This window comes from Lepisma saccharinum, chromosome 7 (assembly GCF_977018435.1).
Source record: "Lepisma saccharinum chromosome 7, izLepSacc3.1, whole genome shotgun sequence".
Taxonomy (NCBI): domain Eukaryota; kingdom Metazoa; phylum Arthropoda; class Insecta; order Zygentoma; family Lepismatidae; genus Lepisma; species Lepisma saccharinum.
The window spans coordinates 37,636,232-37,647,167 of NC_139235.1; positions in this window are offsets into that span (position 1 = coordinate 37,636,232).

A 10,936-nucleotide genomic window follows, 5' to 3' on the forward strand; every position below is an offset into this window, starting at 1 on the left:
AAAAGCACAAAACGCGAAATAAAAAAAAATAGAATCAATCAATCAATATGCATAAAATACGTATTAATCAGAAACTTACTTTTCTCCAACTGCATGTATGATCATTTTTGTTATTCGATAAATATTCAATCTATTTGACATTAATTTCATTGCCATTATGTAAATTATTCCGATCTTAACTACAGTAAGCTACGTAATGAATATGCGCTGTTATATCTCTATTCTGATACAGTCTTTTTACTTATTCGTTTGGTTTGGTTTGGTTTGATGTTTTAAGTCCACTTTATGCACAGTAAGGCTAATCGGGACTGGACCTACAGTTTAAAGTGGGATCCGAACCACTTGTGCCTCCACCGGGGATCGAACCCGGGACCCCTTGATTACAAGGCTTTTACTTATTCGTATAATATTAATATAATATTAATTTATGTATTGTATTTATTATTTATTTTACTTAATATAATTATTTTAATTTAATCATTATTATTATTTTTGTTATTATTCCTGAGACACTTGGTTCGGACCCTACTGTATCTGTAGTAGTCTTGATCCTAAATATAGTTTCCTTCTATAACATGACGTCATCAAAGATGGCCGTCACTTGATCACAAAATTGATCATATCACGTCCAATAATCAAGGACAGTCCACCCAACAAACTTAAAATTTTGATGAGATTGTTTGCACATATAGGATGTTTGATGCTCATTCAAAAAATGTAAATTTATTATGATTGTTGAAGGGGTTCAGAGAACCCTGATTTTCGAAAAATCCGTATACGCCTAATGTGCCTCCATTTTGAATGGCACGCATTAACTTTAAATCATTGTATCTTACTACAGGTTTGTCTTAGAACCTTAAACCATTATACTGCGAGCTACTTTCTGTTTTTATTGCGTTTCTATTATTTATTTATTTATTTATTTCCTTCATCAGAGACAAACGTCTCCTTTGGTTTCCAAAACCAAAATCAAAATAAACATATCTAATATTATACAGTGAAACATAACACAAGTATTATTATTATTAAGCGCGTGGGCGTCCCTGATGGCGCAGTGATGGCTTATTCGCCTTCAAATTAAGAGGTCCCGGTATTCAATAACCGGTGACGACACAGAGTTTGAGCTCATTATTCGAAACTCGCGGAGAAGCGTTATCCCACTTCGCAGATTTTGACATCTTATTGCGTTCTTACTAAACGCGCACAAATGGAAATTTTTGGCGCACATAAACGCACATAAGGAGCACATATGGGGGACGAAGTTTGAGCTCATTATCTGAAAGTCGCGGAGAGGCGTTACCCTGCTCCGCGGATTTTGACATCTTATTGCGCTCTTATTAAGAGCGCACAAATGGAAATTTTTGGCGCACATAAACGCACATAAGGAGCACATATGGGGGACGAAGTTTGAGATCATTATCTGAAAGTCGCGTACAGCGTTACAACGCTCCCCGAAGATAATTTGTGTTCTTATTGCGTTCTTATTAAGCGCGCACAAACGGAAATTTTTGGCGCACATAAACGCACATAAGGAGCACATATTGGAAACGAAGTTTGAGTTCATGCTCTGAAAGTCGCGGAGAGGCGTTACCCTGCTCCGCGGATTTTGACATCTTATTGCGTTCTTATTAAGCGCGCACAAATGGAACTTTTTGGCGCACATAAACGCACATAAGGAGAACATATGGGGGAAGAAATTTGAGATCATTATCTGAAAGTCGTGGAGAGCGTTACCCTGCTCCGCGGATTTTGACATCTTATTGCGTTTTTACTAAACGCGCACAAATGGAAATTTTTGGCGCACATAAACGCACATAAGGAGCACATATGGGGGAAGAAGTTTGAGATCATTATCTGAAAGTCGCGGAGAGGCGTTACCCTGCTCCGCGGATTTTGACATCTTATTGCGCTCTTATTAAGAGCGCACAAATGGAAATTTCTGGCGCAAATAAACCCACATAACGAGCACACATATTGGGGACGAAGTTTGAGCTCATTATCTGAAAGTCGCGTAGAGACGTTACCCTGTTCCGTGTATATTGACATCTTATTGCGTTCTTATTAAGCACGCACAAATGGAAATTTTTCGCGCAAATAAACGCACATAAGGAGCATATATGGGAGACGAAGTTTGAGCTCATTATCTGAAAGTCGCGTAGAGCGCTAAAACGCTCCCCGAAGATAATTTGTGTTCTTATTGCGTTCTTATTAAGTGCGCACAAACGGAAATTTTTGGCGCACATAAACGCACATAAGGAGCACATATTCGGGACGAAGTTTGAGTTCATGCTCTGAAAGTCGCGGAGAGGCGTTACCCTGCTCCGCGGATTTTGACATCATATTGCGCTCTTATTAAGCGCGCACAAATGGAAATTTTTGGCGCACATAAACGCACATAAGGAGCACATATGGGGGACGAAGTTTGAGCTCATTATCTGAAAGTCGCGGAGAGGCGTTACCCTGCTCCGCGGATTTTGACATCTTATTGCGCTCTTATTAAGCGCGCACAAATGGAAATTTTTGGCGCACATAAACGCACATAAGGAGCACATATGGGGGAAGAAGTTTGAGATCATTATCTGAAAGTCGTGGAGAGCGTTACCCTACTCCGCGAAGCTACTTTGTGTTCGTATTGCGTTCATATTAAGCGAGCACAAATGGAAATTTTTGGCGCACATAAACGCACATAAGGAGCACATATGGGGGACGAAGTTTGAGATCATTATCTGAAAGTCGAGGAGAGGCGTTACCTTGCTCCGCGGATTTTGACATCTCATTGCGTTCTTATAAAGCGCGCACAAATGTAAATTTTTGGCGCACATAAACGCACATACGCAGCACATATGGGGGACGAAGTTTGAGCTCATTATCTGAAAGTCGCGGAGAGGCGTTACCCTGCTCCGCGGAATTTGACATCTTATTGCGCTCTTATTAAGCGCGCACAAATGGAAATTTTTGGCGCACATAAACGCACATAAGGAGCACATATGGGGGAAGAAGTTTGAGATCATTATCTGAAAGTCGCGGAGAGCGTTACCCTGCTCCGCGAAGCTACTTTGTGTTCGTATTGCGTTCTTATTAAGCGCGCACAAATGGAAATTTTTGGCGCACATAAACGCATGTAAGGAGCACATATGGGGGACGAAGTTTGAGCTCATTATCTGAAAGTCGCGGAGAGGCGTTACCCTTCTCCGCGGATTTTGACACCTTTTTGCGTTCTTATTAAGCGCGCACAAATGGACATTTTTGGCGCACATAAACGCACATAAGGAGCACATATGGGGGACGAAGTTTGAGCTCATTATCCGAAAGTCGCGGAGAGGCGTTACCCTGCTCCGCGGATTTTGACATCTTATTGCGTTCTTATTAAGCGCGCACAAATGGAAATTTTTGGCGCACATAAACGCACATAAGTAGCACATATTGAGGACGAAGTTTGAGCTCATTATCTGAAAGTCGCGGGGAGGCGTTACCTTGCTCCGCGGATTTTGACATCTTATTGCGTTCTTATTAAGCGCGCACAAATCAAAATTTTTGGCGCACATAAACGCACATAAGGAGCACAAATGGGGGACGAAGTTTGAGATCATTATCTGAAAGTCGCGGAGAGGCGTTACCCTGCTCCGCGGATTTTGATATCTTTTTGCGCTCTTATTAAGCGCGCACAAATGGAAATTATTGGCGCACATAAGGAGCACATATGTGGGACGAAGTTTGAGCTCATTATCTGAAAGTCGCGGAGAGGCGTTACCCTGCTCCGCGGATTTTGACATCTTATTGCGCTCTTATTAAGCGCGCACAAATGGAAATTTTTGGCGCACATAAGGAGCACATATGGGGGACGAAGTTTGAGATCATTATCTGAAAGTCGCGGAGAGCGTTACCCTGCTCCGCGAAGCTACTTTGTGTTCGTATTGCGTTCTTATTAAGCCTGCACAAATGGAAATTTTTGGCGCACCTAAACACACATAAGGAGCACATATGGTGGACGAAATTTGAGCTCATTATCTGAAAGTCGCGGAGAGGCGTTACCCTGCTCCGCGGATTTTGATATCTTATTGCGCTCTTATTAAGCGCGCACAAATGGAAATTTTTGGCGCACATAAACGGACATAAGGAACTCATATGGGGGACGAAGTTTGAGCTCATTATCTGAAAGTCGCGGAGAGGCGTTACCCTGCTCCGCGGATTTTGACATCTTATTGCGCTCTTATTAAGCGCGCACAAATGGAAATTTTTGGCGCACATAAGGAGCACATATGGGGGACGAAGTTTGAGATCATTATCTGAAAGTCGCGGAGAGCGTTACCCTGCTCCGCGAAGCTACTTTGTGTTCGTATTGCGTTCTTATTAAGCCTGCACAAATGGAAATTTTTGGCGCACCTAAACACACATAAGGAGCACATATGGTGGACGAAATTTGAGCTCATTATCTGAAAGTCGCGGAGAGGCGTTACCCTGCTCCGCGGATTTTGATATCTTATTGCGCTCTTATTAAGCGCGCACAAATGGAAATTTTTGGCGCACATAAACGGACATAAGGAACTCATATGGGGGACGAAGTTTGAGCTCATTATCTGAAAGTCGCGGAGAGGCGTTACCCTGCTCCGCGGATTTTGACATCTTATTGCGATCTTATTAAGCGCGCACAAATGGAATTTTTTGGCGCACATAAACGCACATAAGGAGCACATATGGGGGAAGAAGTTTGAGATCATTATCTGAAAGTCGCGGAGAGCGTTATCCTGCTCCGCGAAGCTACTTTGTGTTCGTATTGCGTTCTTATTAAGCGCGCACAAATGGAAATTTTTGGCGCACATAAACGCACATAAGGAGCACATATGGCACGCAAAGTTTCGACTGATTCGGCGATGGTCGCGGAGGGGGGTAACGAAGCTAGCTTTCCCACAGGAAAGAGGCTAACGGTGTCAAATCTGGGGAACGAGCCGGCCATTTGACAGGCCCTCCACGTCCAATCCAACGATTTGGAAATGTATTTTCCACACATGCTGTAGCGCGTCTTGCACTGTGAGCTGGGCACCCGTCATGTTGGTACCACATTTCCCTCCTTGTCTGAAGTGGTATGTCCTCCAATAGTACAGGCAGTTGATGTTGTAAAAACTGTATGTATCGGTCAGCATTCAGTGTCCCTTGTATAAAGAAAGGGCCAATGAGATGTTCACCCACTATACCACACCACAAGTTCACACTCCATGGGCGCTGGCGTTCCACTTGGCGAAGCCAATGTGGAATTTTCACCGACCAATAGTGCATGTTCCTTAGGTTGACATTTCCATGATTGGTAAAAGTTGCCTCGTCAGTGAAGAGGATACGTGACAAATCGGGTGTGTCGTGTCGTAACATCCATGTGCAAAACCGAACACGGTCCACAAAATCATTCCCGTGAAGTTCCTGATGGAGGGAGATATGATATGGGTGAAACTTGTGTGTGTGCAGAATGTACAATACACTTCGCTGACTCATCCCAGCATCCCTGGGAATTTCACGGGAGCTAACGTGCGGATTCACAGCAACAGCGGCGAGAACATTTGTTGCACCTGCCTCACCTGTAGTTGGCTTGTTCCGCACACGTGCTCGTGGTGTTACACTTCCGGTGTTTCTTAATTTAATAAATAACTTACCAAACAGACGTCGAGATGGCTGTCGTCTGTCCGGATATCTCTTTGCGTACACACGGTAGGCTTCTGAGGCATTCTTTCGGCATTTCCCATAAATCAGGATCATGTCCGCTTTTTCTATGTTTGTGAACACTATAATCTTCGCTCTTACCACTACGACTGCTTGCTATGAACTAACACGATCTCGTGGACCTGCTATCAAAACTTACTCTGCGTAAAGGCAGTTCTGTCAGGCACCTGAGAAGTCTTACATGTCGTGGTACTGACGGTCAAGTGGGCCACTTGTTAGTTTGTTTACATATTTTCACATGGCCATATCTTCGTTCCTATGTGCAGTAGATGCATAAGACCAACGGCGTTGTGTTTCTCTGCGTGTGCTCTTTTATATTATGCATGTTATTGTATATCGTTCCATTTAAAAATATATGACTTTGCTCCAGATGCCCCATTTGTCGACATTTTTCGACCCACCCCATACCTCCGATTTACGAGCCCCATTTGATATTATTGTTTCCCGCAAACCTCACATCGCTACTGTTTCTGGTTTCTTTGCTATTTCAGGTGGTACTTTTAGGTGCCTCACGCGGTATAGATCCATTTATAATATGTAAATTCATTACTACTGTATTGTTATTATTACACGAATAGCTAAAAAGACTGTATAAGAATAGAGAGATATAACAGTACGTATCCATTATCTAGCTGACGTATAGTTAAGATCGCTTAAATGTGTATACAAACAACTGTCCTGGCAAGGAAATTAATCTTAAAAACAGAAATTATTGAATATCAAGATGAACATTATGTCAAGGTGATGAAAAAGTTCCTAATTAATATAATATATTTGTTCATATTATTATAACTTGTGCAACGTTAGTTGAATTCAAGACATTCGTTCATCCAAAAAGATTAACGTAGTCCCAAGCTTTGGGGAAGTTTCACCAAGTGCTGAAATGATGTAATGGCTATGTTCAAACTTTAAATCCAGCCTTGATCAGCCTATCTGAACACAAGGTGGACTTACGTAAACCACAAAAAAGAGAATGAGATATGGGAACGAAATGTCTTCCTTCGGAACTCTGTTTTTCCCTTGAGTTTGCTATCATGCTGGAAGAAGAAAGGGTCCAGACCTAGTTCAGAAATAGGCGAGTTGGCAACAGTGTTCTCATCCTCTAAGCGGAAACCGAATTACATCCAACTCTGGAGGGAAACTGCTTAGGTTTAGGTCTCTGCCTTCCCACGATCTGTCCTTTACGTATACGGTAGACATCCACTTGTCACAAACCGAAATGCTTATCTGGCACGTTTATACACCACCATTACGAAACAACGTTCCTGATGTAGGGCAGTAAATTATGCACACACACAACAAAAATTTTCGCTACACCTCCATAAAAAAAAATTCCCATAGTCTTTATTTGTTGTAAACTCTTTATTGCCAAAATGGATGTTAAAGTATGTTTTAAGTCCACTTTAATATCAGATCGGGCAATGGGGGCTGGACCAGTTTAAAGTGAGATGCGAACCATTCGCTTTTCTGCCACTTTTGGCAAATCGCGAAGATGAGGATTAGCGAGGATATGATGAAATTGATGAAGGGACGCTCACAAAGGAATCCCATGCCAAGGCCGGGATTCAAATCCGGAACCGCTGTGGTAACCACTCCGCCGGCATATTTCCGATATGCTCCCGGTGCGACGTTCGTTATATGTAATTACAATAAACTTTGTGTTTTCAATATCAAATTGTTAGTTTTACCTATCAAAATGGTACTACTTAATCATATCCAATAATATACTTTATCATAATTCGCTTTGTTTACTGTTCATTGAATTTTGACGCTGTAGTGAATTTACATTGTTAGACATAAAATAGTATTCTCACTTCATTGTTTCATTCTATAATTAAACGAGTGATTTATTGATTGAATTGTTGTTTTAAGTCCACTTTATGCACAGAAAGGCTAATCGGGACTGGGCCTACACTTTTAAAGTAGGATCAAAACCACTATGTGCCTCCACCGGATATCGAACCCGGGACCCCTTGATTTCAAGGGGACGACGTTACCACTGCGTCATCTGAGAGAAGCTATAATTAAACGAAAAGTGCATAGTAACAATTCTTCATTTAAACATTTCAACATGATATTTTTGTACTACTTTCTTTACAAAGTGATTTCTGTAAGTTTGGATATTTTTAAGTATATGAAAACTATCCATGAAGTCATTAGATTAGTCGCTTAATTGAAAGCACCAGCTGCGAATAAACTCGTAATAAACCGTACACAAACAATTATTTTTATCTGACGCGGGGCCTCGGGCAATTGTCAGAATTGCCCCTCCCTAGGGTCGGCTCTGGCGCGAACCGTAACTGGCCAATAGGACCGGCCCTGCTTTACGAATTTGCAGCAGCTGAAATGTGACGTCGTAACAAGCGAATAAAGGCAAGTTCTCATAACGGCACTTTTATGGACTCGCTTGTAAACATGACTTTTATATGAATTCAGGCCCGTAGCCAGGCAGGGGCCGAGCCCCCCTGGAATAACCGTCAGCCCCCCCTGGCACTGTCATGAGCCCCCCTTGATTTTAGGTAAAACTATTTTCTATAATTTGTTTGCTGTGAAGAGTGAATATGTAGACAGCTCACAACTTTAAGGATAAATCCACAGAACATGAAGAGCAGCTATTACATTCGCTCATCTTGTTTATGAGCTGAAGTCTAAGTAGCTGCAAATATTTAGAAGATTATCTAGACTTTGTAAGTTGTTTCATGCGTGAGCTTCCTTATCTGTACCTTCACTGCCCCTGTTGCGGCCTCCATTTAGACAGAAATCTCTGACTTTGATGTCATCATGCAAATTTCCTTCGCATCTGCATCAGAGGTCAACAGTTCGAAGTTTTTGGAATGAAGGGGAGCTTCATTGCTTCGGGTGGGAGTGGAATGTACGCTGGAGACACTGTGATTGAATATTGTGCATTTTTTGTGTGATATAAATATCTGTACCATCTAAAGCAGTATGGAGTGTGTAAGGGATGATTTCAGTACCAGTAAATTAACACTTTAAGAGAAATTTTACAAGATGTAGAAATATCTAGTACTTGTGTGATATTCATACATTTTATGCAACGTAATGACGCTTCTCCCAAACATAATTTACCTTCATTTAATACTGTTATTTTTTTCAAAATTAAATTGGTTAACAAAGCCCCGCTGATAATCCGCGAGCCCCCCTGGAGATCAATTCTAGCTACGGGCCTGTATGAATTACAGCAAAGATACGAAAGAAGTTGTAAAGTTCCTTGCGTGCCACAGATAAGCGCACCTGTTGGAAAAGCACTCCCACGAATGCTTTCCGGAGATCTGTGCCCAACGAAGTAAAACAACTTGGACAATGACTTTTGTTGTCTTGGCAGTGAACAAGCCTCCCTTCATTTGGCGTTTTAAACTGTTTGGTGTAAATGGCTAACCATTGAAGATGCTAAGACGTGCACCGGTGTGCGATGACGGATGACACTTTTAACCATCTCTTTGTTGCAGAATAATGATGCTCTTGTGACACGAATTGGTGTCACAACAATGTGGTCAATGTTGGAGCAGAAGATACTCTATGGTGGTAGAGGACGCTAACGAGCATTTGAACAAAGTGATTGTTAACCCTTAACAATCACTTAAAAAAACGTTACACTCAGTGGCGGCGATTAGGGGGGAGCGAGGGGGGTAATTGCCCCTCCCCAGTTTTCGTCACTTTTGACCCCGCACAATGCTAAGTCTTATCTACAAAGGGAAATGTAGCCTACTGTCTTTGCCCTATCAGTTTTGGCACCTTGCCCCCACAATCATCGCACTTACACTTAAGACACACCCGGCTCCTTATGACACAAATTTATATATTGTTTTTTATGTACATAAAAATTTGGAAATACCCAATATTTGTTCATGCTGCCTTGAAATGTGTTTATTGGTAGCTTAAACAATACGTTCATATGATAAAAAATATGTTCACATTGTAACAAATATACAGGGTGGCTCAATAAGTCACATAACACCCTCAGTACAAGGCCACTGCGGCATGGAATGTGAAAATGGCGATGACCAATCATTGCCTGGCCAAGGGGGAACCACATTGACGCCACCCACACGGTCGGCGGCCATATTGATGTCCGCCATCTTGAATTCAACTTCAGAATTTTAAATGGGAAGGGGGTCGTGCGACATATCAAATTGGGCTGGAATTTCACGAGAAATGCAATGGTGAAGATTTTTTCGACGTATCTTTAACCAGTAAAAAGGTATGACTGAATTCTTGTACCAATTTGCTCCTTTTCGAGGTGTTAGAAAAATGCCTTAAAATTTGTTTAGCGCTTCGGTAATGCATCGAGATCAAAGTGACGTCTAGCGAGAGAAGTTCGCATGCCATTGCACACGATTTTAATCGGATACATCCTTGAAGAGCTGCGCATTATAAATGGTTATCGCGAACAATTTACAGTGTGACGCTTCCATTGAATTAAAAGTCCTTTACAGTGACAAGGCTAATGTTTATGTTCATAAGGAAGTTCATAAACAGAATAAGCGACCCTTGTCATCTGATAACTAACTTTGGACAAAAACAGGTTCATAACAGTAGACCTAGTGCCCCGGTTCTAAGCCCTCATTTGGGGCTCGAATCATCATGTGGGGCTCGTCGTAGCCTTTTATGATGTATATTTTGAGGACAGAGTTGGCAACACTGTGGGCTCTTACTGTAGCTTTTTATGAGGGGGTCTATTGCCCTCTGTTTACATCTGGTAATACTGCCGTAGATTTTTTGACAGTGTTGTTAACCTACTGGGTTTTTCACTGTAAATTTTCATTAAAGGACCTGAGAGGCCCATGTATCTTTTATGTTTGGCAATACTGTTGGGGGCCTAGTGTTGGCGACACTGTGGGTTTTTACTGTAGCCTTTTATGAGGGGGGTCCATTGCCCCCTGTTTACATCTGGTAATACTGCCGTAGATTTTTTGACAGTGTTGTTAACCTACTGGGTTTTTCACTGTAAATTTTCATCAAAGGGCCTGAGGGGTCCATGTATTTTTTATGTTTGGCAACACTGTTGGGGGCCTAGTGTTGGCGACACTGTGGGTTTTTACTGTAGCCTTTTATGAGGGGGACCTATTGTTTTTTTTTTATATTTGGCAACTCTATTGGATGTTTTTTGTTTGAGGCTTGGGTTTTGCCAACCCATCCGAAGAAAATTCCACTATATGATCTTTCATTGGCTAAGCTAACCTACAAATAGAAATTGCCAACACTGACG